The 25,083-nt window shown below is 51.6% G+C and overlaps 1 protein-coding gene across 1 annotated transcript in view; it reads left to right on the top strand.

Moving 5' to 3' along the window:
* pik3r3b (phosphoinositide-3-kinase, regulatory subunit 3b (gamma)) overlaps nucleotides 1–25,083 on the top strand; it is a 71,135-nt gene that overhangs the window by 6,385 nt on the left and 39,667 nt on the right. The window lies entirely within an intron of this gene.

Genomic DNA, 25,083 nt, shown 5'->3' with positions numbered 1-25,083 from the left:
CACTGTATCTACAGGATGTCAGCAAGATGGAATTGTGGGTAGTCCTTTTCCAAGGACAGTCTTTTTCTAGACGTCTCTGCAGGGTTCTGGCACAAGTCAGGGCCTCGAACCCTCCCCCCTGCCTGCACACACACACACACACACACACACACAGTCACACAAACTGTCTCCCTCTGTCTTACTCTCCTCTCTCCCCCCCCCCCCCCTCTTTCTCTCTCCGTCTCTCACACTCCCAAGCAAGGTGGGTGTGTGTGTGTGGGGGGGGGTTCTTGGCCTTGTGCTGGGGTGAAGGGTAATAATGGGGTTAGTCATTGCTGGGTGTGTAGGCTGGGGAGGGCACAAGGTTAATGTCATAGAGCAGAGAGTGACTGAAGGATGGTTGAGAACGTGTATGTGTGTGTGTGTGTGTGTGTGTATGTGTGTGTGTGTACTCTGAAAATATAGTTACAAGGGGTCAGACATTGCTGACAGAAGTTTACAGCACACAGTCAGACAGATGTATCACTAAACGTGCACAGCCCACCTCTGAAAGTCATGACGCTTCATAAACATTTACCGCGAGGGCTTGTTGTCTCCTGTGCTCCAGATCTATTCTCCCCTGTCAGCGGGGGGGGGGGGGGGTGACAGTTATGCCCTATATCAACCTCTAGTCTGGGGCATAACCCGCGCTGAGCAGTCATAAGTCACCCCCAATCACCACCAGAACTCACTGCCAATTTATGGGGGCTTCTTTCCCTAGTGGGGGTCACACTGGGGGGGCGAGGGGAGTTTATGGGGGTAGGACATGGCAGGGGAGGGTGTGTGTGTGGGAGGGTGTGTGTGAGTGTGGAGCAGTGGGGTTACATGTCTAAATTGGACGTCTGCCTTTCCTGCTACCCTGCAGAGAACATGCTCTGTTTAATGGCAGGCGACATTGTGTTGAATGAATAGCACTTCAGGAAGTCTGTGTGTGTGTGTTTTTGCCTGTACGTACGTGCGAGCTTGTGTGTGTGTGTGTAAGGGGTCGAGTGTGTGTGTGTGTGTCTCTGCATGTCGGCTGCTTACATCACAGCAACAAAGACATCAAGGGGCACTCATTCTTTGAGGTTTCTAAAACAGGTATTTCATAACAGCTCTGACACAGCCACAGACAGGAACCGTCATCCAGCAGCATAATTGAGGGGTGGGGACACGCTGGGTGTGGGGACTCGCTGGGGGTGGGGACTCGCTGGGGGTGAGGACACGCTGGGTGTGGGGACTCGCTGGGTGTGGGGACTCGCTGGGTGTGGGGACTCGCTGGGGGTGGGGACTCGCTGGGGGTGGGGACTCGCTGGGGGTGAGGACACGCTGGGTGTGAGGACACGCTGGGTGTGGGGACTCGCTGGGGGTGAGGACGATGTGATTGGAGGGCGTCCCTCCGTGCCTTTGTCTGTTGAGTGCACACGAGCGGAGGGGGAGAGCTGCAGAGAGGTCAGGTTCACGTGTGAACAATTTTCTCCCTGGCTGGCCGTGTAACCTCCCCTCCTCCCCTCCTGGCTGACCTCTGACCCCCGCCCCGGCGGGCCCCCTAACCCCACTGCTCACACATGCTACATTAGCAGGGGTCAGGGGTCACTCCCAGCCCAAAGGGGGCAACATTAACCCCTGAGTCGAGCCCCCACCACCACCAACCACAAGCTTGTGCCAAATGGAGTCTTAAAATACAAGCAATGCCTAGCCCACCTGAGTGTTCCAGGAGAGGAAAGGATAGTTATTTTTGTGTGTGTGTGTGCGTGCGTGTTTCCCCCGCGTTATGCCTCATTAGGAATTCAGCCCGGCCTGTCAATCTGTCGGTCATTAAAATCGCACAACAGTGTTAGAAAAGGGTAAAAGAGAAGCACAATCGAGGAAACTTGAGTCCATCACAGCCTGGTTTCGCTTTGTTATGTTATGACTTTTTTTCCCTAACCAGAGGCACGCAGGCCTGCCCGCAGCCTGGCTTGTTACGCACACACACACACACACACACACACACACACACACACCCTCAGCCCCACCCTTCAGCCCCGGGCCATTTATTTGGGCCTTAATGTGTTGCAGGCAGGGAGAGTCTGTTGGTAAAACATTGCATTTAAAGACAAGTCCTGTGGGCACGAGTTTCACTTGGCTGCTTCTCGGATGACTGGGTCTGTCAGACACTGATGGATCCATCGTGGCTGCTAGCATTTACTCTGGAAAAGTAGCGGGGGGAGAAGAAGGGATAGGAAGGGAGGGGTGTAGAGGGGGAGATGGAGAGGGGATCATGTATTGATAAGAGAGAAAAGGGATCACCCTGAGGAGAATGAGAGAGAGAGAGAGAGAGAGAGAGAGAGAGAGAGAGAGAGAGAGAGAGAGAGAGAGAGAGAGAGAGAGAGACAGAGAGAGAGAGAGAGAGAGAGACACAGACAGAGAGAGAGAGAGAGGCAGACAGAGAGACACAGAGAGAGAGAGAGAGAGAGAGAGAGAGAGAGAGAGAGAGAGAGAGAGAGAGAGAGAGAGAGAGAGAGAGAGAGAGAGAGAGATCCCCACTTACAGAGCCCCACCACCACCCAGCTCGTGGTGCTTCTGGGTTTATGGCTGGTTGAGGCAGTGTTCTGGTCCATCTTTATGACAATCTCCATGGTAACACTTTCCATGCCTCTGCTGAACGAGACCGCAATACAAAAAATATATATAATCCACTTCCTGACCTCCTGCCCCCCCCCCCCCAAAAAAAAAGATAAACAAAAGGGGTCATAAGAAGCTTGACTGGGACGGGGGCCTTTTTAAAATATTTTGTGTGGAAACGTGTGGAAGTCTCTTTAAGTTGGCAAGTTGTGGAGGCGTTGATTATTCTCTGTGGAGGGCATCAGTCCAAACATCGTCCCAGACCCCAGTCTTCTCTGCTGCCCTGATCTGTACTGTTTGTCTCGCCTGCATGAGAGCCTAAGAATTAGTATGTTGGACACACACACACACACACTCACACAGACACACACTGGAGCTGTCATGAACCCACTCCAACTACCTCAGCTGAGTGTTAGTCACCAGCAGGTGATTGTCTGTGTGATTGGAGAGATGTGTCATGAAATTACACAGCTGTTTTGTGTGTGTGTATGTGCTTGTGGCTTTGATAAGTTGTGTGTGTGTGTGTGTGTGTGTGAGTATGTGTTCCAGGACAGTGAGTTGTCATAGAGAAGTGGAAAGTACTGCACACATTTTGAGATTGCGAAGTGATTGACAAAGGCATTAGTGATCAAGGATAGCTTCTGGAACTTTCTCTGGGCAACAAAACTCCACAACCCTCTCTCTCTTTCTCTCTCCATCCATCTCTCCACCCTCCAGACTTTTTAGTCCACTGTTGTAGCATTTCCAGTTCACCTCCCCCACCACCAGTCACCACAGTGACAGAATCCAGGGCAGCAGGGTGGAGGAAAACCAAACTGGCCGAGGGGAAGACCACATATCTCTGTGTTCATCCGTCTGTTCAAGCATCGCCCGAGTGTGTGTGTGTGTGTGTGTCCGTCTGTGTTTCGGCGTCTGCGTTGTCATGTCCTTTCGTGGGCGCGCGCACGCATGTGTGTGTGTGTGTGTGTGCATGCGTGAGTGCGTGTGGGTTCAGACAGGAGTCAGTGCCCGTGGCACTGTGACAGGGGAAAGAGCAGACTTATCCTGTAATCCCGCCGTGAGGTCAGCGACAGGGCAGCCTCTCCACCGCCAGGATAACACCATCATAGCATGAGAACTCTGGCCTAGGTGCCTTGTGTGTGTGTGTGTGTGTGTGTGTGTGTGTGTGTGTGTGTGTGTGTGTGTGTGGGAAGGGAGGCCTAAATACTGTGTCATCAAAACCCCATCTTTACCAACCCCCTCACACACACACACACACACACACACACACAGTTAGGGAATTCCCAGAGCTGACCATAGGGCTCAGAGTGTGTGTGTCTCCTTGTGTGTGCATTCCCTGTGTGTGTGAGCGTGTGTATGTGTGTGTGTATGTGTGTGTGTGTCTGTCCGTGACACAATGGTCCCAGTGAAATGGCCAATGGAGACCGAGATCCCATGGTCCCATGGTTCAGCGTACCACGTAAACACACACACACAGACACACACACACACACACACACACACAGACACACACACTATTATCCTTCTTTCTCCTATCTGACCTGCTTTGTATCCTCTGGTCCCCACAGCTAAGGGCTCATCTGTCTGTAGGCAAGCCCAAATGGAGTCACCCATCCCTGGGTTGGGACAGTTGGCTGACAGGGGGGGGGGGGGGGTGATTAGGGGGGTGGTGGAAAGAAAGGGGGGGGGGGTTATGGGGTCTGGAATGTTCTGTTAGCTGAAATAGTGAGAGGAACTTGTGACACGTGGGGGTCACAGGTCAGGAACACAGAGGTCACATGCTGTCAGGTCATGTATCACTGACTGCTCACCTTGACATAGCTGGGGTCCTGTTACCGCGACAACCACAGGGGCCAGTGTTACTGTAACCCTACCTCACCACACACACACACACACTCTAACTGCCTGTCTTTCTCATTCTCCCTGGCTCACTTGGTTTATATCAGGGGCCTGGGAAACAGGGCAGAGCCTAATGCGCAATGCAAGTACTGATACCATGTAATGTGCTGCTTGAATTCACATCAAACAGCCCTTATCCCTCCCTATACGGTACCCAGAGAAAAGACTTCATATGGAATTACAGGGATCAGAAGACGGTGGAATCTGGTCTCATCCTTCGTAGCTCCTCTCCCAGGCCTCCTCTCCCCCCCTGGCAGGGGACAGGGGAGGGGAGGGGGGGCAGGGGACAGGGGAGGGGCAGGGCCCTGAACTGGACCTGACCCCGCGCTGACCTCGGTCACACGAGGCAAGGACGTCTCCGGCAGTCTGGCCGTTCGGGTGACGATGGCAAGGCAGGAAGTGAGGCGTGGCAGTGCCAGGCTTGTGTCAGTCTGCCTGCAGCATGTTCATCTCTCAGGCCGACACACACACACACACTTACACACACCTACACACACACACTGTCACCCTTTAGCACAGAGCAGGTCAGAGGAAGGGCACAAGGCAGCCATCTCACCCTCACATCTTCCAAATATTTTTACGACCACATGGCTACTCCAGCCTGTTCCCTGACAGCCTGTGTCCCACACACACACACACACACACACAGACGCACACACACACACACACACACACACACACACAGAGACGCACACACAGACACACATCTATCAGCGTTCTGCACGATACAGGTCATGGTGAGGGCACCAAATGGGATTCACACTCTATTTCTCTCGTTCTCCTCGCTCGCTCCTCGCTCGCTTTATCTGTGCGGATCCATTCATCCGTCCTTTTCTCAACGTTTTTTGAGATCTTCCTCTCTCTCGGTGTCTGTCTAAGTCTCTCTCTCTCTCTGTCCTTCTCTTTCTTTCTCTATTTCTCTTTCTCCCTCCCTCTCTCTCCCTCCTTCCTCTCTGTCTCTGACTCTCTCTCTCCCTCTATCTCAGTCTAATCCCATTTATTTCTCTTTCCCTCAGAATATTTCTGTCGTCTACAGTCTTTGTCCTTTTTGCACGGTGCTTTACTCTCTCACTCACTTTCTCGCTCCACCTCTCTCTCCCACTCTCTCTCCACCTCTCTCTAACTCTCTCTCTCTCTACCTCTCTATAACTCTCTCTCTCTACCTCTCTCTAACTCTCTCTCCACCTCTCTCTCTAACTCTCTCTCTTTACCTCTCTACTTCTCTCTAACTCTCTCTCTTTACCTCTCTACTTCTCTCTAACTCTCTCTCACTTTCTCTCTCGATTGTGTCCCCCCCTTCCTGGGGGGACACAATCCTAACCCTGGGGGGGCAAACATTTCTGGTGGGGGACATAACATGTTACTAGTGCTGTCAAACGATTAAAATATTTAATCGCGATTAATCGCACATTTTTATCTATTCTAAATGTCCATTGATTTCTTTTTGTCACATTATTTTTTTCTAATTTCAATGCTCTTATCAACATGGAAAAGAGGATCGGCTTGCTTAGTGCAAATGTTTTTTTTAATTGAAAACAACATTGCAATCGCCTGGCTTTGACGAGGGGGCGGAGAATTCGCATCAGCTGTGTGATTGGCCATCAAGTGGTATTTCAGACTGGACGTGCTGCGATGATAGCTCAGTTCACAACGACAAAACACACAGATCACTTTGGTCTGTGTGACACACTTTGCTAGGCCAAAAAGAACGTTAATCGCGCGATAAAAAAATTAACGTCGTTAAAATGGGTTTGCGTTAACGCCGTTAATAACGTGTTTAACTGACAGCACTACATGTTACATAACATGTGTATCCATAACATGTTACATAACATGTTTAGCCTAAAGTTGCATCTTAATCGAGACAAAACGGTCAGAAATTGATTCATTGAGACCAGGAAAAAAAACATTTGAGGAGTTTATATATATAGATGTATTGTTTATTAACATGATGTATTATCATTATTCAGGGATGGGGTTGGATCTCTGCTTCTGTGGCATGGAATGCAAACCCCACGACTTTAAAGAGATTAAAGATGATGATGAATATACAGATTGTGTGGCCCTGTAAACAGGCTGACTGCCCCGGTGGTAACACAGCATCCAGTTGTGTTGTGTTGTGTTGCCGCTTGTTGTGCTGAAGGGCAAATGTGATGTACAGAACACGAGGCTGGGATGGATGAGAGAGGAGAGAGGAGAGATGGCCGGGGCGACATGAGGGCTGAATACCAATGTGCCTTCTTGCCTTCCCGCCCTCCTCCTCAATCTCTGTCTCTCCGTCTTCTCTCTCTCTCTCTCTCTCTCTCTCTCTCTCTCTCTCTCTCTCTCTCTCCCTCTCTGTCTCTCTCTCTATCTCTCTCTCTCTCGTCCGTCTCTGTCTCTCTTTCCATCTCCCTATCTCTCTCTCTCTCTCGTCCGTCTCTCTCTCTCTTTCCATCTCCCTATCTCTCTTCCCCTAGTCTCTACCCCTCCCACCCCCAACACACACACACACACACACGCCCCACCTTGAAGTGGCCAGTTCAAAGAGATTTGAGAACCCCCCTGCTGAGAGTGCGAGAGCTTGGAAGGTCCAGACCAGGCTCATTAGTCCTGCAGGCGCGTGATAGGGCGGCTGGAAGGGCTGCAGTCGATCTTACCCAGGGAGTTCCAATCACGACGGGGTGTGTGTGTGTGTGTGTGCTGTACTGGCTGCATCTATACGTTTGTGTGTGTGTGTGTGTGTGTGTGGGCTCATTGAGGTGGGTCATGGACCGTGTGTTTGTGTTTAAAAGTGTTTATGTGTCTTTGGTTTGGCTTGTTAGGCCGCGATGGAGAACGGCTCTTCTCTCTTCTTCTCTCTCCTCTCTCCTCCTCTCCTCTCCCCTCCTCCCTTTCCCCTCCCCTCCTCTCTCCTCCTCCCTCTCCTCTCTCCTCCTCTCCCCTCTTCCCTTTGCCCTCCCCTCCTCTCTCCTCCTCCCTCTCCTCTCTCCTCCTCTCTTCTCCTCTCCCTTCTTCCCTCTCCCCTCCTCCCCCTTTCTCTCCTCCCCTGTCCTCGGCACCAGCTAGCCTCCTTTGGGAACAGTTGTTTTTAGTGCTAATAACTTTGTTTTTATTCAGAACAACTCTTTTATCATGAGTTGGCTCAGCATGGATTATTAATGAGCCAGGCCTGCGTTAACCGTGCGCTCCGCTCAGACTGGGTTCAAACTTTGGAGTTGAATTAAGGTTCTCCACTGCACTAGTCCTACTGATGACTGTAAACTGAGTTTTTGTGCTGAAAACCTGGGATTTTCAAGTTGAGCTAATCAGAGATCTGCCTGGGTACTGTCGGGTTGCCTGGTGACGGATGGGATGGAGTTTGTGTGGCGTGTGTGTGTGCGTGCCACTGTGTGTGTGTGTGCCACTATGTGTGTGTGTGTCTGCGTGCCACTATGTGTGTGTGTGTCTGCGTGCCACTGTGTGTGTGTGTGCCTGCCACTGTGCGAGCAGTACAAAGAAGTGTGTTTGTGTGTGCGTGTGTGTGTGCAAACAGTACGAGGAAGTGTATTTGTGTGTGTGTGTGTGTGCAAACAGTACAAGGAAGTGTATTTGCTCTCACAAGACACAAACAGCCGAAGACGACAATAAAAACCAGGAGCACCGGAGAGAGAAAATGAGAGATGGAGAGAAGCGACGTGGTATTTGTACCCACACAAGTTGTCTCCTCCACGGTCCCGTCCTCTCCTTCCTGCCCCCCCCTCTCCTTCCTGCCCCCCCCCCCCCCAGAGCCCGCTGATTTACCGGCCCCCGGCACCAGACTGTGGTTTATGCTCTCCATAAGTCACCCCCACGCAGTTTATCAGGTAATCTGCTGTGGCGCTCGCTCTCTCTCCAACGAGCTCGGCCACGCGGAAAGTTCTACCCGCGCATTATGAGGCTCTATCAACCCCCCCACCCCCACCCCTCTTCTGGCTTGAAGGTCAAGGGCACTTTCTATGACGACATGAAACCTGGCCCGATATTGTAAAGATACAGGGATTCATAAAAATACCACTCATTCTCCAGCCCTCAAAATTCTATAAAGAGCTGGTCCCATCTTACTTTGAATGCATGGCGGGGGGGGAGGGGTTTACGGCCAGCTGGAGGCCTGTAATTGGTGCCTGACAGGGTGGGCTTCTGAAGCAAGGACTGCGGGTAATGATAACCCGGCCGACTCCAGCACACACAGGGGCCCGGACACATTTCACTGGCTGTCACGGGCCTCTGGAGATGGCCTTTACACACACACACACACACATTTGCCTACACACAGCCGGACACAAGGTTACACACACACACACGTGCTTACACAGGAGCCGGACACAAGTTTACACACACACACAGCCATAAAATATCTCACATGTAAGATCCACACACACACACGAACAAACAGCCAGTGAAAGGTGTACGTTTGCAGTGCCTTAGAGGGATCAGAAGTCACGCACGCTACAGTTGTTTATCTGTCTGAGGGTCAGGCGTGCTTGGATTGGCTTAGCCACTGTGGTGCGCGATGAGTTCATCCCTGGCACAGCACCAGACCCCCCAGGGCACAGGCCTTATCTCCCCTCCTCCTTCCATACACCTGCCTCAGTACACCGTATGTTATTCCCCACATTCAGTGGATCACAGCTCTCCTCCCTTCTTCATGCTTCCCTTCCTGCGCCTCCCCCGTCCTCACCGGCCTGCACCCCCCCTCCTCCATCGCTCTGTCCTCCTTCCCCACGTCTTCTACTCCCCCCCCCCCCCAGCGCAGGAGCCCTGACTGATTAGATGAGATCAGGAGGCCTCAGGGGGTGGGGTTGAGGGGGAGCTACCAGCAGCGCCCCACACGTCCTCCTGCATAATCACCCTTTAAAGTCTAGGCTTCTCCTGGGAGACTGGCTACTACGCCCCCCCCCCCCCCCCCCACCACCACCACACCGCCCCCCTCGGCCAATTCTTGGGTCCCAGAGGAGGTGCATAAACTAGGCAGGGCTGGGAAGGGGATCCCTCTAAACACCATTCTAATCTCCAATCTAGGAAAAGCCCTAGGCTGGTATCCTGAAGGATAGACTTATAGACTTCACTGGGGGAGAGGGGAAGGGAGAGAGAGAGGGGGAGAGACTGGTTAGAGATGTATGAGTTCATTGCCAGGGCCTAGGGGGGGAGTGTAGTTCTGTGGAGCCCTCACCTGCTCCATGATTAGACAGGAGGGCTAGTTAAATGCCAATCAATAGTGAAGCAAACAAGAATTGTATGTATTTTGTTCTTTGACGTTAATAGTGCTCGTGGCTTGTGATTATTGGGGTGAAAACATGATTGAATGTCTGTGCCTGCCTATGTATCTCAGAGCTGTTCCCAGTGGATTAGCATTAGCTTAGCATTGGTATGTCAAAAGCTATGATGTACTCTATAAGCTATCGGCCTAGCACTTGTGCGTCTATAGCTATTATGCCTGCGCTGTAGGGATAGCATTAGCGTGTCTATACTGGACAGTAGCATGTCTTTAGAATGTGTTTCACACAGCGGTTGTGGGCTTAGCGTTAACCCCTCGCTAGTGGTGTGGGCCAGTGCTAGCGTAAGTCTGGCTAGCCCTAGTGAGAGTCCCTCCATGTGGGGTCTCGAGGGCTTTAGTGTGGCGCTGGAGCATCAGTGTAACCCCACACCAGCCTGGAACAAAGAGCTTCTCAGCGCTGCTCCTAGTTTATGTTAAGCTAAGTGAGAAGATCAAGGGGACATTGTGTTCTCTGTTCTACATTAGAACAGGCTTATACCCATGACTTCTAATGCATTATAAGTCCAGCGATTACACAACACTCCCCCGCAATTTATTCCGTAACGCGCCGGGGAGATTCTTCGCAAAGGAAACTCTTTAAACGTCCGCAGCGGCGGTTCTCGGCGTCCCAGCCGCGCCGCGCTGCACACGCGGCTTCGCCCCGCCGCCGTCCGGACGGAACGACCGGCTAGCACGACCACGCCGTGCGCGGGTTTAAAAGAGCTCAGTCTTCCTCATTGTTTACATTACATTTACATTTAGCAGACGCTCTTATCCAGAGCGACTTACAGTAAGTACAGGGACATTCTCCCCGAGGCAAGTAGGGTGAAGTGCCTTGCCCAAGGACACAATGTCCTTTGGCACGGCCGGGAATCGAATCAACAACCTTCTGATTAATAGCCCGACTCACTAACCGCTCAGCCATCTGACCCCCCCATTGTCCGCTGGGCACGCTGGTCTTGGTGAGGGTTTGGGATGGGGGGGCGAGCGGGCGGGCGGGCGTACCATGTGATGCGTGGCACAGAGAGGGCACTGGCACGGGGGAGTCGACCCCAGATGAAGCCTCTTCAATGCCCCCATTGTGATACAGATCCACCAGAGAGTGCCTCCAAGCCTTGACCCGCTCCATAGATCTAAGGAGAGAGGTCAATTCCCTGTAATTGACTTAGCGGAGACGTCCCAATGCGCCCGCTTTAATTCCCTGCTTTGGGCTTAATCTGATTGGGTTTCCAGGGGCATTCTGGCCTGTTGGCTAAAGGGATTCGCCCGCCAAAGCATTGTTTCATTTCAGTAGTTAAAAGTGGGAGGGGATAATGTTCTGGATCCAATCAGTGGAGCAGCTTGGTTCAAATCCGCATGGTTTTGGTTCCTGATCGTGAGCCAAAGCCGGTCAATAGCTCTTTATCATGGCCAGCGGACCACAGAGAAGCTCTCGTCAGGCTACCAAAGGGAGATGGGGCGGATGGTACACACACACACACACACACGGTCACAGGATCATGGGTCGACTCAGCATGATGTTGCCATGGTGAATACCAGACAGCCGTTGGTGGGTCTGTTCATCCTTAAGAAGCTGTGAAGAAAGTAACCAGAAAATCTCCCAGGATCCTTTAAGCCGACTTGAGAGCCTAAAGCACTGACCTTTGACCTTACCTTATGCCTTGACCTTACCTTATGCCCGAGAACAATGTCTGTGTGTGTGCGTTCATGTACATGTTGTTCCGACGGAGTAATTGAGCGTGACCCTCACCCCTGTTACCGTGACACCAGGCGGCTTCAGGGCGGGGGTGGAAGGGCAATCCGTGTGGGGTCAGATGGCTGAGCGGTTAGGGAGTCGGGCTATTAATCAGAAGGTTGTTGGTTCGATTCCCGGCTGTGTCAAAGGACGTTGTGTCCTTGGGCAAGGCACTTCACCCTACTTGCCTCGGGGAGAATGTCCCTGTACTTACTGTAAGTCGCTCTGGATAAGAGCTTCTGCTAAATGACTAAATGTAAATGTGTGACGTCAGCCAATTGTGCTAGAACTTCATCTGACTTCCCAAGGTCGTAGGTCGTCTAAATACTGTTAAATATGCCCTCTCCCCAAACAACAGGGCTAAAGGCCGATTTATACTTCTCCGTTTTTACGGAGACGGACACAGGGAACGCCCTCTCCGACGAGGAACTCCCTCTCCGTGCCCTCTCCGAGCCCCTCGGAGAGCTCTACGTGCACCTCCTGATTTTCCTGACTATCCGTCTGTCCGTCCGTCATTTTACGGATACCCCTTGGCTGTGATTGGTCCGTATTAAGATCCACTTGCGTCAGGGGCGGGGTTGCCGTGATAAACAGGACGAACAGAATCCTTTGACCGCCATTGCTGTAAGTTTTTACAATTCATATTTCAGCTAAACAGTACATGTAAATCAGACGTGAATTAAAATGTGACAAGAAATGGGCAGTGTAGTTGCTGAAAATGTGCATATTTTATTGATGAAACGGCTAATTTGTACATTTGCTCCGACTTCTCGATAACCTAGGTAAATAAACACTCGACGACGACTTACAAAAAAACGTTGCGCCACCTACTCTTCTGGCGGTGAATTGTTTTCAGCACCCACAGCCTTTGGAGTACTATAAATTCAACCAATCCGTCCGACTCCGTCCGCCCGTCTGTCCGTAACGGAGTCGGAGAAGTATAATTCGGCCTTAAGGCTCATGCCAGGAGATTCAAGAGGTCAGGGGTCAGAGCCCGTGCGCGAAGCCGAGGCTCAGAGCATCCTTCTGAGTTTGTTGTTTCTTATCGATCTTGTATGGGAGTCAGATGGCTGAGCGGTTAGGGAATCGGGCTATTAATAAGAAAGTTGCCGGTTCGATTCCGGCTGTGCAAAATGACGTTGTGTCCTTGGGCAAGGCACTTTACCCTACTTGCAAACAGGAAGTTAGGCAGGCAGACACGTTTTGAGGCAGTAAAGATGCCTCCCTGTTTAAGAAACAAGCCTGGAGCCAAGGTCAGACTAATGACTGTCCTGCAACCAAACTTTTCCTGACTCCCCTCTTTGTATTGAGCTGCCTCATTTCTCAATCAATCCTGGGCCTGTGTGTGTGTCTACAGCCCTCTGGATGAATGAGGGAGATTACAGCAGGAGTCAAGGATAATCTGGCCCCCCTGTTGATAACCGAGCCACAAAAAATGTATCACTGTTTTCTAGCGGACAGGATTTACAAGTCTGTCCTGTTTATGGCCTGGCAGGCAGTGGTGGATCTGTGGCCAGAAGGCCACGCACACACACACACACACACACACGCACACACACACACACACACACGCACACACACACACACACACCACACATACTCGCTCGCACACACTCACACAGTCTCATGCATACAATCACACACACACTTTCACACACGCACACACACACACACACTCTTATGACAGCACACCTGGAGGGCCGTATCCTGCTTTTCAAACCCCTACCTCACTTTTATTTTCCTTTTTCCCCATCCTCTCTCCATCCTCTCTCTATCCTCTCTCCCTCTCTCCATCCTCTCTCTATCCTCTCTCCCTCTCTCCATCCTCTCTCTATCCTCTCTCCATCATCTCTCCATCCTCTCTCCCTCTATCCATCCTCTATCCATCCTCTCTCTATCCTCTCTCCATCCTCTCTCCATCCTCTCTCCCTCTATCCATCCTCTCTCTATCCTCTCTCCATCCTTTCTCCATCCTCTCTCCATCCTCTCTCCATCCTCTCTCCATCCTCTCTCCCTCTCTCCATCCTTTCTCCCTCTCTCTATCCTCTCTCCATCCTCTCTCCATCCTCTCTCCCTCTCTCCATCCTCTCTCTATCCTCTCTCCATCCTCTCTCCCTCTCTCCATCCTCTCTCCATCCTCTCTCCCTCTCTCCATCCTCTCTCCATCCTCTCTCCCTCTATCCATCCTCTCTCTATCCTCTCTCCATCCTCTCTCCCTCTATCCATCCTCTCTCCATCCTCTCTCTATCCTCTCTCCCTCCTCTCTCCATCCTCTCTCCCTCTATCCATCCTCTCTCCATCCTCTCTCTATCCTCTCTCCCTCCTCTCTCCATCCTCTCTCCCTCTATCCATCCTCTCTCCATCATCTCTCCATCCTCTCTCCCTCTATCCATCCTCTATCCATCCTCTCTCTATCCTCTCTCCATCCTCTCTCTATCCTCTCTCCATCCTCTCTCCATCCTTTCTCCCTCTCTCCATCCTCTCTCCATCCTCTCTCCCTCTCTCCATCATTTCAGCTCTCAGTCTGACTGCACATGTTCCCATTACAAACCAGGAAATGGAAACTGCTAAACGACCGGCTATGGAGTTTAGTAATATTGCTACTAATAGTAAGGGTCTTAGACCCAATGACATTCCCATTAAGAAATGCTAAATTAGACCTCGTTATGTGTCATAATTGGCACACAGCCGCATGTTCCTTTATGATTAATTGCTCTAAATACTGATTAGAACCCTGCAATTACGAAGTGATAACATACAGAGTTGGGTGTTGATCAAGGGGTTAATTATCATAACCTCCCCAACCCCCCCTCCCACCCCCAGGGTCCTAGACTGTGTGTGTGTGTGTGTTACATGTGTTACTGTGTGTGTGTGTGTGTTACATGGGCAAAGAGGGACCTCTCCCATGGTCCTAGACTGTGTGTGTGTGTGTGTTACATGGGCAAAGAGGGACCTCTCCCATGGTCCTAGACTGTGTGTGTGTGTGTGTTACATGGGCAAAGAGGGACCTCTCCCATGGTCCTAGACTGTGTGTGTGTGTGTGTTACATGGGCAAAGAGGGACCTCTCCCATGGTCCTAGACTGTGTGTGTGTGTGTGTTACATGGGCAAAGAGGGACCTCTCCCATGGTCCTAGACTGTGTGTGTGTGTGTGTTACATGGGCAAAGAGGGACCTCTCCCATTAGGAACTATGCCTTCATTCTCCAATGTCAATTAGGTGCAGTTAAACCTTTGTAAATGTCATGTAGAAAGGCCATACTTCAATGATAATCAAATCAAGACACAATGGAGTCATTTTTCTTCTTGGCAGGCCCTTATATGCTATCTTCTTTCAGGTTTATTTATAGATAAAATAAATGGCGGGCGCGCGGTGCACGTCAGCCGACCGGTGGAGCTGCTACCTGCGGCAGCTGCTGGTGAGCCAAGAGCGTCTTACTGCTGCCTGAAACGTTAATGCCATCACTGGTGTATCTCCCTGCCGCCGATAATCTTCCTCTTAACCGTTAAGCTCATCTGTTAATAACCGCGTAAATAGCAAAGCTGCCATGGCAACCCGGATTGGGTTGCGTTGCCCCGAGGAGGGCTTGGGACCCTGCAGGTGTGTGTGTGTGTTGGGGGGATGTGGGTCAGAGAAGATGTTGCTCAGAGCTTCGTGTTTCCCCCAGCAGGTCTAATTACGTGAGTAGATGAAGAGATGAAGGAGGTCAGGAAAGCCTATTCTTGGAGCCCCGTTACCTCAAAAAAAAAAAAATCTTCGTTGGGGTTAATGAGATAAAGGGTGAGGAGGGGGAGACAAGGAGAGAGAGAAACAGTAAGAGACATAGAGAGACAGAGAGGGAGATGAGAGGGAGAGAGACGGGGACAGAGAGAAAGAGAAACAGAGAGAGAGGGGGAGAGAGACCCAGACCCAGAGAGAGGGAGAGGGACAACACAGTCCGAGCAAAGAAAGTGAGAGTGTAGAGAGAGAGAAGTTTGAGCTCCAGAGAAACAGAGTAGGAGGAGGAGGAAGGAGAGAGAGACACAGAGAAAGAGAGAGAGAGAGACCGAGACACATAGAAAGAGAGAAATAGAGAGAGAGAGAGAGAGAGAGAGAGAGAGAGAGAGAGAGAGAGAGAGAGAGAGAGAGAGAGAGAGACTGAGACACATAGAGAGAGGGAGAAAGAGAGAGAGAGACTGAGACACAGAGAGAGAGAGAAAGAGACAGAGAGACTGAGACACATAGAGGAAGAGAGAGGGAGAGACAGAGACAGAAAGAGAGGCAAACAGAGTTAGCTTGTGATGCCCGAAGGCTGGCTTTAGCCTTGGTCACAACCCAGAGGTCCCCGACCCAGTCAGGCCATCCAGCCTCCCGCTCCACTTCCACAGAGAGGAACCCATGTGGCTCCACGCCCCACCGCAGAGAGGCAGGCATCATTAGCCGTTCCATGAAACCAAAAGCCTCCTCCTCACTCTCCTGGTCCCTCAACGTTCCCTTCCTAAATCAAGGCAGTGTTACTCTCAGCTGGAGATGCCAGTGGACTTTTGTACGGTACAGGGTTTTTTTCTCTCGTGTGGATTCTAGCGTGAGGGACAACCAGACAAAAGCCCATTGTTGTCATTATCACAAACTATTAGGAACTTTGGTTTGACTTTAGATTTTGGCTGAAATCCAGGAAGTGAAAGTGGGAGGGTGGGAGGGAGGGAGAGAGAGAGAGAGATGGGGTGGAGAGAGAGAGAGAGATGGGGTGGAGAGAGAGAGAGAGAGAGAGAGAGAGAGATGGGGTGGAGAGAGAGAGAGAGAGAGAGAGAGAGAGAGAGAGAGAGAGAGAGAGAGAGAGAGAGAGAGAGAGAGAGAGAGAGAGAGAGAGAGAGAGAGAGAGAGAGAGAGAGAGAGAGATGGGGTGGAGAGAGAGACCACACCCTCCATCATACATAATAGAACCCCCCCCACACACACACACACACACAGACATTCCCCCCCTCCCCCACAGACCTGGGGCCAGGAAGGTGCTTGGCTCTCTCTCCTCCAGGGAGCCGGGGAGCCAGTAGGCCAGGGTCCAGCTCCTTGCACCCACAGATCATTCTCCGTCTGTGGGCAGGTCCTGGCAGACGGCAGGCTGTTTGCTCTGTGGACGGAGGGTGTACACGAGGGTGTGGACGTGCCCGAGCTGCATGCTTAATGATGCTGTCAGTCAGGAATGCAGGGCTAAAGAGACGCCTGCTCTTTGCACGCACGCACACACACGTACACACTCACACACACACTTACACACACTCGCACAGTCGTTTATTTTTACATAATGAACTCCGAGCCAACTCAGAGGGGAAAAAAACTAAAGGAGAAATGATATTTGAAACGGCAGCTTCGGGAATTTATAGTCTTCCCATGTCTTGGGCTTTAAAGAGTGTGTGTGCTTAAAGTGTGTTAAATGTGAAGTTGATCGGTGGGCTGTGTAGGCCGCTGATGTAGGAGGGAAGCTTCTAGAAGGTCTGTCACAAATGACCCTCAAGCCACGACTGATTCCTCGGCTAAAGGCCCTAACACCTAGACACTTCTTATAACAACACCACTGGGGTCTGTTAGCTTCATAAATGCGTCCCCCTGTCAATTCAAATTTAAGATCTATTGTATTTGTGTAGCCCTTTTTACAAGCAATGTCACAGAGGGCTTCAAATACGCCCATAGAAGTGCCCCTCAGCCAACCTCAACCCTCAAGGAAGACAAGGAAAAACTCTCAGAAAAACTTATTAGAGGAGAAAAAATTTAAGGAATCTTGGGAGGAGCAATTCAGTGAGGGATCCCCTCCTCCAGAGACGGTTGGTGAAAGAGAGGAGCAGAACACAGGCTAAACATCCCATCATAACAGGCTAAACTAAGCTCCCTCTCTTTATTCTGGTCGCTTTAATGTATCTGATGTCATCTGGCTTCCGTCCAAACACCTACCTGCTAAGTACATTGTGTCTGTAGTTTAAACCATCTTTAGCAGGTATCAACCTGACCAAACAGGATTGACCCTTCCAGGTCTGGGGGTTAATTGCGTTACCTCAGGCGTTGTTCTACTGACCCCTCCCAACTCGGCCCCTTCCGAAGTCTGTAAGCCCGCCCCCTGTCACCCACGGCAACCTGTGAGAAGCCAGTTCGATCTTCCTAATCTCTCCACAGGCCATGTCCTGCATCGCTTAGCACACTTAGAGTTGGAAGGTCGACTGATTTACCTGCTGATGGTTGCTAAGTTTGTCCAGTGTGTACCCGACTTGCGTCAACCCCGGCCTGGTGGTGACCTGTGTTGTTTAAACTGTATGCAATACAATTATACGCAAGGGATTAGGATAGTAAGAAATGGTCAGTAAGTAATCGGTGTGATGTAAGCAGGGTCAGTCATTTATCAGATTCCTCATCTGTCTTCATGTTGTGTGTCTCTCTCTCTCTCTCTCTCTCTCTCTCTCTCTACTACACACACACACACACTCACACACTGGTTTGCGTCATTTTGTTCGACACACATTAACCCACATTAACACACACGCATCAACACACACACAAACGCACAAACACACACAAACGCACACAAAGCACAAAGAATCAAATGCCCCCACACACACAAGCAAGCGTGTAGGACTGACTCCTGCATAAAGGTGCTCTGTGTACAGTGTGTTGGTGTGCATACGCACATGCCTGCTTGCATGTGAATGTTTAAGAGAAACAGCCCTCCACCCCTCCATTCCTCCACCCCTCCATTCCTCCACCCCTCCATTCCTCCACCTCTCCATTCATCCACCTCTCCATTCCTCCACCCCTCCATTCCTCCACCCCTCCATTCCTCCACCCCTCCATTCCTCCACCCCTCCATTCCTCCACCCCTCCATTCCTCCACCTCTCCATTCCTCCACCCCTCCATTCCTCCACCTCTCCATTCCTCCACCCCTCCATTCCTCCACCCCTCCATTCCTCCACCCCTCCATTCCTCCACCTCTCCATTCCTCCACCCCTCCATTCCTCCACCCCTCCATTCCTCCACCCCTCCATTCCTCCACCCCTCCATTCCTCCACCCCTCCATTCCTCCACCTCTCCATTCCTCCACCCCTCCATTCCTCCACCCCTCCATTCCTCCACCCCTCCATTCCTCCACCTCTCCATTCCTCCACCCCTCCATTCCTCCACCCCTCCATTCCTCCACCCCTCCATTCCTCCACCTCTCCATTCCTCCACCTCTCCATTCCTCCACCCCTCCATTCCTCCACCCCTCCATTCCTCCACCTCTCCATTCCTCCACCCCTCCATTCCTCCACCCCTCCATTCCTCCACCTCTCCATTCCTCCACCCCTCCATTCCTCCACCTCTCCATTCCTCCACCCCTCCATTCCTCCACCTCTCCATTCCTCCACCCCTCCATTCCTCCACCTCTCCATTCCTCCACCTCTCCATTCCTCCACCCCTCCATTCCTCCACCTCTCCATTCCTCCACCCCTCCATTCCTCCACCCCTCCATTCCTCCACCTCTCCATTCCTCCACCCCTCCATTCCTCCACCCCTCCATTCCTCCACCCCTCCATTCCTCCACCCCTCCATTCCTCCATTCCTCCACCTCTCCATTCCTCCACCCCTCCATTCCTCCACCCCTCCACCCCTGTCTCATGTATCCCAGTGCCCAGACATCATTATGTGTTTACTCTGCCTAACAGGAACATCAGCTTGGGCCACGGAGGACGATGATGTGATTTATTACGGCCTGTCTGCCTGTCTGGCTCTGCTCTTCTTGACACGGTGGCAGATTAGGGGGCCTAATTGTTTTAAAACGCCAAGGCTGTTTCCAGGAACGACCCAATTTTTTTCAGGTATAAAGCTGTTTCATATACACACACACACCCGTGGCCCATTTTGAGTGCAGGGTCCCCCCCCTCCTTGTGGATTTGAGAGACGGTATGATTTTTTTTTTGCCCGATTTCGTGTTTCAGCAGTGGTCTGATTGGCCAGCCTAATGACTTAACCGATTTATATCCTGGCGTGGCGTTTCATTGGTCAGCTGGTCGGACTGCTGTAGGAACCAACAACCACAGAGACCTCGTCTAATGAACGTTGTGTGTGTGTGTGTGTGTGCGTGTGCGTGCGTGTGTGTGTGCGTTTGCCTGTGTGCGTTCGTGCGTGTGTTTGCACATGTGTTTGTGCATGTTCCTCCCCCCCGATGCTGTAGTGACTGGAAGACCGAGCAGCATCATGAGATGCCCTGGTGCACACACGGAGAGATGGAGAGAGACGATCCAGAGTTTCATTAAACATTTCTGAAGGCTCGAAGAGGCACCATCCACACCACTCTGAAGTCAGTCAGAGAAAACGTAAACACGTCTCTCAAGAGCAACCTCCCTTCCCCTATAACAGCATGTTTGCCGCAAACACACACACACTCCTATGCGTGTTTCCCTTGGTCCCCGGGGAGCGCCCGGCGGTGTGAGGGCGGTGACACGCTCGCCGCCCCTGCAGACGAGACGACCCGTCTGAGAAGACTGTGCGTGCCAAGACCTCGCCACGTTCAGCCCTCTCGCTACACTAGCTTCCCCACTCCAGGAAACGTAACAAGGTGTCTGCGGGGTGTGGTGGTGGGAGGAGGAGGGGAGATACGGTGGGGTCGGGGGGGTCGGGAAGGGGCTGGTGAGTGCTGGCGATGGGGGGGGGAGTGGTGGGATGAAGGTGGAGGTGGAGGGTGGGGGGGTGTTGATTCTTTGTATCACGCACAGTCCTCTCTCTCCTCTGCCTGTCTGCTCCCCTCCTCCCCCCCTCCTCCCTCCTGCTCTGTGTGAAGGAGCAGCCCTGCTTCTGACAGCTCAGTGACTCCCATCTCACCAGGTCCTCACTGGGCCAGTGTGTGTTCCACAGAGTGACATGCAAGATATACCTCGGTCGTGTGTGTGTGAAGGTGTGTGTGTGTGTGTAGGTGTGTATGGGGGCCTGTTGCGTGTCTCCTCTCCAAGCTTCTCACGCTATCCCAGAATCCTGATCTGCAACTGCTCTCTCTGTCCCCCCGTCTCCCTCCCCTCTCTCCCTCCCTCGCTCTCTCCGTCTCTCCCAGAGCAACACTCCACTCACTTCTCTGCCCCCGTCTCTCTCCATCCTCTCAACATGTCAGGACAGCAGAAAAGGGACCAGAATAGATCTTGACATTGCTTCTTGCGTGACAGTGGACTTTTACCTTAGTGCTCGACACAGTAAACAGCAGATAAACAAAATGACATACAGTCATGTTGATGGCTGGAGCCCGACTGAGGACTTCCACCCCCTCCTCCCACCCCCACCCCCTCCCCACCCCCTCCCCACCCCCTCCTCCCACCCCCTCCTCCCACCCCCACCACCCTCCTCCCACCCCCACACCCTCCACCCCTCCCCACCACCTCCACCCCTCCCCACCCCCTCCTCCCACCCCCACCCCCTGGCTCCTCTGCTTGGAGCTACTGGATGAAGTCTGTTTTGAAAGGTTCTCGGTTAATTATGCAGAACCTGTTGGAGCCGGAGGCTGTTTGGGCTTTCCACCTGGGGTGACATCGCTCCCAACTTTCCATGGGAAACTTCAGAGCTGTGCAGCTGACATTTACAGCTCAACAGGGGTCAGAGGTCACGCCATTGTTCCTCGTTTTAACCCCAAACTCAAACAAGCCTTCCAGGACAGCCAGCCTGCACAGTGTGTCTGTTTGTGTGAGTGTGTGTTTGTGTGAGTGTGTGTTTGTGTGAGCGTGTGTTTGTGTGTGTATTTGCCTCTGGGGATTCTCCTAAGTAATAAAACCTTGACCAAACAAAAGGCTGTAGTGTTACACAATCCTGTATGTATCAGTGGTCTGGCGCTGATGATGTCTCTCTTAAAGGAGCAGAAAGAAAATAACCTAACCTGTGTGCTTTAGAAAATGGATGGTTTTAATCAAACTATATTAGTAGGATTTTTTAAAATTGTATTACAAAATATATTTTCTTATTCAGGCTTCACATGGAAGAGTGTGTGGGTGTGAGTTTACATTTTACTTGTGCATGTGGAGTCAGGTGGCTGAGCGGTTAGGGAAGCGGGCTAGTAATCAGAAGGTTGCCAGTTCGATTCCCGGCCGTGCCAAATTACATTGTGTCCTTGGGCAAGGCACTTCACCCTACTTGCCTCGGGGGAGAATGTCCCTGTACTTACTGTAAGTCACTCTGGATAAGAGCGTCTGCTAAATGACTAAATGTAAATGTAATGCATGTGTCATTTGAGAGTGTGTGTGCGCTCGTTTGTGCCAAAGTGTGTCTCCCAGCCTGTATAAGATTAGGGATTGGACAGGCTTAAGCATAGGGTTGTGTCACTAAATTATACACAGAGACTTGTGGGAAAACCAAGCTTCCACTTAAAGACTATCCTTTCTCTGAACTCTGGAGCAGCCGAGAGGAAAGCCATCTCTCCCAGCCTGTCTCTGCGTCTGCCCCCCCTCCCCTGACGCAGGGACGAGGGCTGGCCTGCACACTACACTACACACACACACGGCCACAGGACATGTGGGTCCAAGCTGTACCGGGAGCGTGACCTGCACAGCGTGTCGATCTGAGCGGGATTGAGAGGAATTGAAGCTAGCGTCGTGTTTCTCTGTTGCCTTCCTGTGCCAGGAACCCTTTCTCTCAGCCTGTGAAGGATCGTTCTAGAGTCGTCTATTTGGCTTGACCTGTATGAGTGGAGCGTTCAGCCGTGTGTGTGTGTGATCTGGCTCTCTGTTCCTCTCTCCTTCTCTGTCTCCTTCATGTTAGAGCTAGCAGCAGCCACTGATCAAACCAGCATTTTTTTCTTTTTTGAAAACGGCGTTACACCCTAAATTAAGATTTAGAACTCGATAGGGTTTAGGTTAGAGTTAGGGTTTAGATAAGGGTAACAGTGCAGAGAAACAGGGCATAAAACAATGTACCTGTACTTGTACCTGTAATTGTACCTGTCCCAAATGGCAAAAATACATTTGAACCAAACTGTCACGAATCACACAAGAACACCGGCCCAGACCTAAACACACATCCCGAACACGCGGAACAACCGTCCCAATACACACCTGGCTCTAAACCACAGCATCATCAGCTGTGTGTTTAAGGAGGTAGTGTGTGTATGTGTGTGTGTGTGTGTGTGTGGGGGGGGGGGGTTAAGAGCCTATGTGGCTTAGTGGAGGTCTGTCAGCTCTGGTGACGGAGGATTCTAGACTGGTGACGCCACTGGTGAGCTGATTTGGTGTTGTGACGTGAGGCCTGAATGTGTGTGTGTGTGTGTGTGCTTGTTTACTTGGTGTTGCGACTAGGGAGACATGTGAGGCCAGGATGTGTGTTGGAGTGTGTGTGTGTGTGTGCTTGCCTTCTTGGTGCTGGGATAAGGTAGACATGTGAGGCCAGGCTATTACAGTATTACATTATATTGATGTTTATTAATTTATTAAATTATTCTCTTCTCTCCTCCACCATCATCGATCCACCCACCAATCTCCTGATCCCATCAAATGCAACAGGCGCAAAGTGTCGGGGTGATGGCGTGTGTGTGTGTGTGTGTGTGTGTGAGGGCGCTTGTGTGTGACGCTGCGGCTAGGATGAAAAGCAATCCCTCGTTTCTCTCCAGGCCATTATCAAGCTGCTCGATATTTAGTAACGCATCCTGTCACCAAGCTAATAACTCACTACCTACAGTTAGCCTGCAAGGAACTACCTGCAGCTCATGTGATGGTCTCGGGCAGAGCCCAGGGTTAAGATGGATGACTAATACGAAAAATAAGCTAGTCTCCAGCTTACTGTAATGTATTGTACTATTCTTTGTGTTTTTTTTTGTCTGTCTACAGTGTTAAAGTGTGTGTGTGTGTGTGTCTTAGAGAACAGCAGCCAAGAAGATGCCTGTCCCTCTTCAGCTTAAAGCTGCTCAGCATGTTCTAATGCTATCGGGGCCGTCTGAGCTCTGTTATTACTGAAGTCCAGGCGTGACACATGGTCACATGGTCGCCCTAATGACAAAAAAGGAGCTGATGTTCTCTTCTCAGAAGTCGAGCTGAGAATCGGCGAATCCAGAGGACAGTGTGGGAGGGGAGGGAGGGAGGGGAGGAGGGAGGTGTGGAACAGAACGTGAGAATGAAGCATGAGCCCTGCCCCGCCAGACAGACAGCATCCTGGGAGATGCGGAGGGGGGGCGCCGCCGCCGGTGATGATGTTGAACTCTGACCCCTGCGGCGGTAATGATGTCACGCCGAGGGCACCCCCGCTCCAGCTAACAAATTAGCGGCGCGCTAACTAGCGTCTCGTCGCTCTGCAGGGGGCCTGTGATGCACGAGGGGGCAGATATGAATCTGCCTTCGGGGGGGAAGGGCTCTTCAGTCAGCCTGCTTTCCCCTGGATGACTGAGGAGGGCTTCCCTCTCGCAGCACCCGGTGTGGATTAATGCTTCTTCTTTCTCACTTCCACATTGGATCAAGAGTTCCAAGCTGTGTGTGCGTGCGTGCGTGCGTGCGTGCGTGTGTGTGCGTATGGGCACCCCCCCTTCACTCACTCCCTATCCTCCTCTTGCTCACGTTTACCTTCAGTTTTTCCATCCCTTCTCCGATCCATCTCTCCGTCTGGATCGAACTTCCAAACATGTCATCAAGCCAGCCAGCCAGCCTGTCAGCCAGCCTGCGAAGGTCATCTATTGCCCTGTCAAGACAGGCACTGGAGTTTGTCCTCAGAAATCAATGCTGTATTTACATCTTAACTGCAGTTTATCCCCTGGCCTGGTGAACTGCTCTGTCTTTTCACCCTAACCCTATAGATGAACTCATTGAGAATCAGTCTCGTTGAGGTTGTGGATTGTGTGGGTTGACCTGTCAGGTTGCCAGGTTTGCTCTGAGGTTTGTCTTGAGCTCCTCTCCCCCGAGGCCAGCCTGTCAGGTTGCCAGGTTTGCTGCGATGTGACTGGGGCTTTTAACTGGGACCCCAGGGAAGCTAGAACAGAGCTCTGCACTGGTGTCACGGAGGCTGAGGAGGCAAGTTCGGTGTTAATGAACCCCTTCTAGGATGGACAGCATATACACTACCCACGCTGACAGGTCCTATAGACCAGAATGGCGTTATGGAATGCTGTGTGTGTGTGTGTGTCAGTGCGTACTTGTCGTGCGTGCATCTGTGTCGTCCAAGAGGAGTGGGAGAGATTGACAGAGAAACAAACAGAAGTAGAGACCTAGGTGCACAAAGACGTAAATGACCCGAGGGTAGATGGTGGGGATGGGGAGGGGGGGGCGGGGGAGGGGGGGGGGAGAATGGGTGGAGATTCTGATGGATCCCGCCTATCAAATGAGGCACCTTGAGGTCACGATATTGTCATCGGGGTCAAAGTTCACTGTGATGGAGGGACAGGGGGAAGTGAAGATGGAACAGAGAGAATGGAGAGAAACACGAAAGGAGAAGGAAGATAAGGTAGGAAAGAGAGTGTCGGTCTGGCTTCATACAACTGCATTTTAATTGGAGGCTGTCAGGGGCTAAGATATTTGCTGAGAGAAGCCAGACTAAAAATCTGTGTGTTTTCCCCCCTGCAGACTTCTGGGTAATTTCATCTCTCAGGACCCCTTCCCAGATATGCTTCGGTTGTCCAGGCTACTGCCTGATTGTCCATT

This window comes from Osmerus eperlanus, chromosome 26 (assembly GCF_963692335.1).
Source record: "Osmerus eperlanus chromosome 26, fOsmEpe2.1, whole genome shotgun sequence".
NCBI classification, from domain to species: Eukaryota; Metazoa; Chordata; class Actinopteri; order Osmeriformes; family Osmeridae; genus Osmerus; species Osmerus eperlanus.
This window is presented reverse-complemented; position numbering and strand designations above follow the sequence as displayed.